The 7839-nt window shown below is 37.4% G+C and overlaps 1 pseudogene; it reads right to left on the bottom strand.

Moving 5' to 3' along the window:
• Positions 1-6530: 6530 nt before the first annotated feature.
• Positions 6531-7172, bottom strand: LOC149229350 (putative glucose-6-phosphate 1-epimerase pseudogene; annotated as a pseudogene).
• Between the last annotated feature and the right edge of the window lie 667 nt (positions 7173-7839).

Below are 7839 nucleotides of genomic sequence, written 5' to 3'. Positions count from 1 at the left end.
ATTATTTATAATCAAGAAAGAGCAAAGAGGATTACAACCAATTTTTCTGACCCAACATCATCCTCTCAGCAAGAAAGCCCTTCTTCACCTCATGAAAAGCTTAGATCACCCAACACTATGATATTGCACCAAGAAACCAGCAGCACTTCCTTACAAGATACAAAATTCCAGCCTCTGGATCTCTGGGATGAGGGATCCATATATAGATGTTTGCAAGGGGGGTGAGTCAGCTTTTGAGATTTGATTAGTGTCCTCTCTCTGATAGTTCTTGATTCCACTTGGAGATTGATGATCTCTTACTCATCCCTGGGCGAATGCAGAGAGGCAAGTGTCACAGGAGAAGTTTCTAGAAGATTCCATGATCCTCCACCCTGTAGATTGACCCTGCCATTTGTCCACTCTCACCCATCGCACCCCATAGAAGGGATTTTCAAGATGCATCGCACCTCCTGTGTATTTAGGTGGGATGCAGCGCACTTTGACCATGGAGCAGGTGAGATGGTCCAGTTTTGACCATTTCTGAGCAGTTTTTCATGGAGAACTTCTGGGAGAAGATGTAATCAGTTGACCTTGTTCTTTTAGAGGTTGGAACAACACTTTTAGGGACTTAAGAGCCCTTGGTTTATGGACATTTATGATTGGGGTTGCAGTGCCCAAAAATGTCTATAACACTGCGCTACTCCCTCTTCGTCACCCAACAGAGGTGAAATCAGTGGGCTATATTCAGGACCCTTTCTTCCTTTGTTTTTTTAAGTCTTTCCACTTCACGTAGCTTCGAACATCAAGGTAGCTACATAACCCATTTTTCGCAAAATAACATCTTAATCCAGGTATTTAAAGTCTTTAAGTACTTACCTCGTGGACCTTTGAAAAACGTTGCTCCACCTCGATATAACTAATTGAGGTATCGACCGTGAATTTAGTCAAGAATCCTCCTATGATGCAATCAAGCCAATGATCGACAACACAGGCGATCTTATCCTCAGAGGCTTCTAGTCTCTGTACTAACTCTGGGGTCTAGACAATAAGACTGTGAACTCTCCACCTTCCTTGGCTATCTGCTAGCTGCACGATCCACTCGTATAACTCAACTGGAAAGGAACATAAAAATATCTTGTGGATTTCTGTATATAGGTACCTGTCTAGCCAATGTTCCTTTATCAGCTGCGGATTTATGTTCTCCTGTGCCGCGAATTCGTGGATCTTCCTATCCAACCAGTCTTCGACCTCTTTCTTGGTTGGATTCCAGTGATACGACATCATGCATCTCTTATGCATATTCTGCTCCTGGCAATGGAACCATTTCTTGGCTTTGTGGGGCCTGACCCGGTTCAGTGTTAGTTAGCCAAACAAATCCCTACACTACTGGCCCTTTCAGCATCAGGTCGTGGAGCATGGACCGAACTCTCACCCGAAGCAATATGGGGGGATGTTGGAACCAAGTTTCTGCACCCTGATATGGTCGTGATGTCGGTTTATACCCTCTTCTCCTAATTTCATGTAGGTCACTAAGCTTTATGACTCTGTCAGTCTACCCTTTATTCCGCCCTTCAGTACCTATGCGAAGGAGTATGATTAACCTTCGTACAGCCTTAACCTACAATCCAGGTACTTCCGCACTGCTATGACAGCGTATTGTATAGGTTCCCAAGTTATCTTAAGTGTTTTACTTATCTTACTAATCAACCACAGTTAGCGCCGCGTAAACTTTTATTCTTACTTGCGTTCAATTAACTAATATAATCACATATATTCCCGCATCACATAAACATTGTAAATTAAACCCAAAGCACAATATAAGTAGATGCATTAACAAGAACTAAATACACAGTAATTGCAAAATACTTCTCTTTATTGATATCTTTAAGTTAATACAGTCTCTATGTGCCCTACACACTCAGCTGCAAGGGTCCGCACACTCAGCTGCGTACTTCCACCCTAGGCATCTGCGCACTCAGTTGCAGAGACTCTAACTACACTAAGACCTCATAACACTTAGGCTGCAATGCTTAACTCCTTACTCCATTCTCCGTTATCTCTTCTTACTACCTAGAGCTACTTACTTAGCTCCTTTTTATACAATCCCATGGTTCGCGGACCATGGGTTGGTCTTTACACTTTACAAAATAAGGGCAGACAACCCTTTATGACTCTTGACACCTTCACGCTCCACGACCATAAAATGCGGATACTTTATAACTTTATTACAAAATTGTCCCAAAACATGGGCTTTTAGCCCCAAAACTGTCCTTGGGGGAACCTGTTCCCAACACCTATAGCCTCTATGTTTTCCATGTGTTTGACAAAATGTGGAGTGTGTTATAGGTATTCTAGGTCATGTTTCTGATTCAAGTTTGAATTTTTAGGTTTTCCATCGAAAAAATTATGATTCTAGGAAGTCACAAGACGTTCTTGATAATGATTTGGAGGTTGTCCTAGAATTGTGGCTCAGATATCAGGACCACACCCATTGAATTGAAGAATTTGGGCTACAATCCATGGACGTAGTAATGTTCATGCATTTTGGGGATCACAACCACACTCACGCGAGCTTGTGCTTGTAGTTGGGGTTTTAAGTGAGTGAAAACAACCCCATCTTAGGGTTTGGTTGTTGTGTGATTTAATTGTCTGTTAAATCCCTGTCATTTAATTTGTCAACTCACGGGTTTCATAAACTTAGAAGCAAACCAAAATATATGGGACCTCAGATGAAACTGTTGTGGGATGTTTGTTTAGAATGGAAATTCATATTACAAATGTTTGATCAATGGAATTAGTTTAATTTAAAAGATAGAGAAGAGTCTCTTGTTCAAGAGTCATGATTGTCCTTCTACAATATTTCTATAATAACATTTCCAAACTTCTAAGAAAGTAGGAAAGAAATGAAAGAAATTAAATATTGTTTTCAATTTAGTTCTTAGCCCATGGAGAAGAGTCTCCTAACTTAGGAGGACCTGATTGTCCTTCTCACATAAAAACTAGCTACTGAAAGGAAATCAATCTTCACATAAATGTAATGTAGGAAAGAATATGAGAAAGTAAATCTTGTTTCTGTTCAGTCTAGCTCATGGAGAAGAGGCTCCTAACTTAGGAGTTTTTGATTGTCCTTCTCACATAAAACTAGCTACTAAAAGGAAAAAAATCTTCACATAAATGTAATCTAGGAAAGCATATGAGAAAGTAAATCTTGTTTCAATTTAGTCTAGCTCATGGAGAAGAGGATCCTAACTTAGGAGTTCCTGATTGTCCTTCTCACATAAAAACTAGCTACTGAAAGGAAATCAATCTTCACACAACAAAACATGGCTATAACATGAATTCATACTGAAATTATCTACAATTATTTACAGCAAAGAAATAAGATGAACATCAGAATTAAAACTAGTATATTCCCAACTATGAACATTAATCTACAACAAAGTGTACTTATCTTGGTAGGGGGATCCTTCCATTGCTCAATGAGCACACATGAAAAACTATCGCACCTTAAGAATCAAACAACACCCATAACTCATGATTTGGAGAAAATGATATTATTCATGTTGAATGAACATAAATTTGATGCTAATGAATAACTAATAACTATTCTCCCCTTTCCTTTGAAGTTTGCTCCTCTTATTTATAAATGAATTAGGGATATCTACTCAATAAATGTAGATCCCTTAAATATCTACTAGATCCATACTTGTCTCAACTTATCCCTAAATACTAGATACAAATCCCATAACACATAAAGATCTCCATGATCTTTCTCCTTGGAATATGGTCCACCCCTTGAGTTGAAATTAGAATTTGAACTTGGGAGGTCACATAAGGGTGCCTTGGAAGCTTCCAAATGATCTACACATGTGATCAAACGCAAGCTACTTTTAGGCATAAGAAAATACATGTTATTTCTCTAACTTTTAATCATAAATTCACTCTAAATACATAAAATTAATAACTTTGGAAAATGTAAATGTGAACTCATGTAGTAATGATAATGTAGATTTATGTAATGATAATGTGATGGAATGAGGTGACAAAATGAGGATAAACGTGAAAAATAGAGTGAAAGTGAATGTTAATTTGGTGGCCAAACATACCCCCCAACTTAAGTTATTGCATGTCCTCATGTAATCTATTGCATTGATTCACTTTATCATGATTTAATCCTTTTGCATTGTCTTGATTTTACATCGACTTTGGCTAATATTGATTTTCTTAACTTTGCATAATTTTCTTTTTGACAACTTTGTTCCTTTCTGCAAAGTATTCTTTCTGAAAAACATTTGATTGCAACATATTATTCTGGTTGGTTCTTGTGTGACAACCAAAATTTGGTTTATATTGGTTCTTGTGTAACAACACCTTTTTTTTTTTTGGCATCAAAAGACTTTGAAAACATTTAATCAACCATCCATTCTTCGATCATTATTTGCAAAACATGTAACATTTGAATCATAATGCAATAGTAGTTGTTTGGAAAATTATGTTGGTTAGGACACATGTGACATATGAAAGGTGATAATGAGGTATTGTTTATTACTATTGCAAATATGAATGTGAATATGAGGTATGAACATGAACATGGTGAAGTATTTTCCAAAAATTATAATTTTAGTATTAAAAGAATTATATGATAAAAGTCTAGAAAAGAACATACCTTTACTTACCTAAGTGGACAAACTATGTATATGTAGAAAAATGTAGCTTCTGCGGTTGAAACATGGAATGAAGAATACAAGAATGCGATATGTGTCTTGGTTGCATACATGATCGATGAAGTCATGAATGTTGATCCTTTATTACTGCTACAGAATCTGTTCCAAAGTATAAAATACTGTTGAATCTACTACTGAATCATATAGTCTTCATGTCGTCCCATATCATGGCACAATTCTTTCCAGGTGAATAAATGTGTCGATGTCGAACATGGAAAGAAGTCATTGGATTACTGGCCATTGAAGAATGTCGTTAACCAATGCGAGGAAAACTCACCATTAATGTCAATGAGTGCCAAGGTACCTAAGTACATCTTGCGAAGTGCGAATAGATGACCTGATGTTGAGCCACTTGCAAGATGCAACAAACAAGGGACATTAATGTATTCCCATCATTCATTGGCGAGAAGACTTGACATTAAGGCATGTAAGCCTCAAGGTACTAATAATGGCTCTAGTCTTTATCCCAGATAAGGTGTTGAGGTTGAAGGGTCAAGACTTGTTGAAAGGTGTGCCTTAAGGAATCTCACATCAGTCAACACGAGTTCATACAAAATGATTGGTAACTATAGATACAATATGTTATGGCCAAACATTTTTTATGGCAACGAAAACAAGGCAATGTAGAGAGATGGATGATTTATTTGTGAGGCAAAAAGATGAATTGAAAAGAAGGCAAATTGTATGCGACTCAGAAAAGTAGACATGTATGAAGTCATGATGAATAAGGCAATGAATCAGTGGACTTTAACATGGATGACTGATGAGGCTTTGAAGGAGAAGTGTGGGTAAGCATATCATGATGCAAAAGATTTATGTGTAGCAACAAATGTCACGACATATGTAATTATATCCTTCAAGCTTTCATGATGCATGTTTTGTTGTGATTTCTAGAGATCACATATGCATAGACTTGTCGTGCACCTGTAAAGGCTCGGTACAAATCCTGCATGAAAACTGTGAGAGCTTTTTGAAAGACATAAATACAAGTATGAATGTTAGCAATGAAATAAAATGAAATGAAATTTTTTACCTGTTGCCTTTGCGCACTAGTTCCTAACTCTAAGAAAGCAAGTTAGCATAAATTATTTTCAAGAGTTACGAAATGTCCATTTGCAAAATTTTCAATTTATTATTATTATTATTTAAATTGTTGTGTTGTTGTTGTTGTTTTTAATGTTTTGATTTTGATTTTTTTTAATTGTTTTGATTTTATTTTATTTTTAACTGAAATAATCATTTATTAATAAAATTCACTCCATTAAATATAAATTAAATTTACAAATTGAAAATAAATAAATAAATGAATATTTAAAATGATCAAACTAAATTAAACTAATATTAACCAAAAAAAAAAAACTAAATCTAAATTAGAATAAAAGTAAAAATAAAAGAAAACGAAAACTATAAATAAATTCAAATAACATTAAATACAAATACTAAATCTAAGAAAAAGTAAATTTAAACTAAATTAAAATAAAATATGATTAATACCAAATATTTATTCGATCCAACAACCACGACACCAGTTTCACCTCCACCAACATTCTCCTCCTCTTCAGATTCGCTATCACCTTGAACTAGCGCAACGATTTTTGGAATCTCAGGTCTACGTAGATGATTTTTCAGAAATAGATGCGAAGGAGCTCCAAAGCAGGGCGAGAGATTGTGATTGGTGAAGTATACCGAAACCCTAACACCGCACCAAAGCTTATCCAACCAAAGGCTCAGCGATTTCTACCGAGCTGATACCAAGACCGAGACTCGATATCCGGTGGAAGGTCGTTTAGCTCCTTACATATACCCCATACAAGAGAGAGTTCATCATCAATGGTCAAGAGTTTCCAAACCCTCCACTCGCACTTCACCTATGTCTGACACTAAGAAGTAAGTATGCAGGGCAAACGTGAAAGAGAAAGGCTTAGTATCAACATTCCTCACACGAGGAATCAATGTCAGCTTCCGAGGACCTAGAGACACTCGTAGTCGTAGTTCAAAACTGTGAGACCACATCTTCAAATCTTCCTCTGTCGGAGTCAAAATAAGGTCAACAGTTGACACATTATTTGCAGCCGGCAGTGGTGAAGGGCAGCTATCAATTGCCCACAACCTATTCCTTGCAAAGCCACGCAACTCCAATGATCCAAAACTACCAAACTAAGGAAAGAAAATGGGTATCCCTCCTCTGATTTCTTTTGGTGGCTTAAAAAGGGCCTTGTTGCTCACAAACAACAGTTCTTCGTCACACTCATTTTTCCATGATATAACTTGTTCGCCGTATAAAAGCACCTTAGCAGAGGATCCCCGAGGTTCCATCAATTTTACCCTCTCCAGTCCACTGGAATCCTTGACGAGATCGACCATCATTTTGTCCATCCTTGGGAATGGGACTTTCAACTTGAACCCCATGGTAGCTATGGTTGCGAGATTTCTTCAAACTTGAGCAGCTGAAGTTCTTGGATTGCAGTGACACTCGCATTTCGACTGCGAAACCCCGATTTTTTTCGTAAGAGTCAAATCGGCACCAAATTTGACTAGAGTTGCGAGGAAAAAAAACAGCAAAAGCACATGAACGCCATATCGATCCTCTCGATGGTGAACTGGATGATTTCTGGTGCAAAACTAGAGGATCGATTGACGAATTTACATAGGAACAAAAGCTTGCGCAGGCTCTCGCACTACAGATTCCGAAAAAGGTAAAGAAACTGAAATGGAATGTGACAGGACGAAACGAGGAGAGCATTTCCATACCATTGGATTTTCATTACTCTGTTGTTGAGCATGTTGCAAGGAGGTGTGGAAAGCATGTTTCCAATGTCGAGTGCCATGTTGGATAAATGCAGAACACTAAAAAAATTTCAAACCTTTGCCTTAATGAGTACGCGCCTGCTGAAATTCCTGTTGCATTGTTCGTGGTCCAATGACTGCATCAATAGTTGTGTGCATCAATAGCCCAGAATGGATGATCTCACACTATAAGAGGAAGTGTACTAGCAAGGATATTTGACCCACGATCCATAGTTTTCCAATTGATGAGAACAAAAGCCCGATTTTAGCATGAGGAATTGGCATCACATTTTGCATATTTTACTAACAGAAACCTGATTTTCGTCATGGAGTTTCAACGATTTAGGTT

Source organism: Pinus tabuliformis, chromosome J, assembly GCF_031772625.1.
Source record: "Pinus tabuliformis cultivar Carrire ecotype Pingquan chromosome J, CPIR1, whole genome shotgun sequence".
NCBI lineage: Eukaryota > Viridiplantae > Streptophyta > Pinopsida > Pinales > Pinaceae > Pinus > Pinus tabuliformis.
This window is presented reverse-complemented; position numbering and strand designations above follow the sequence as displayed.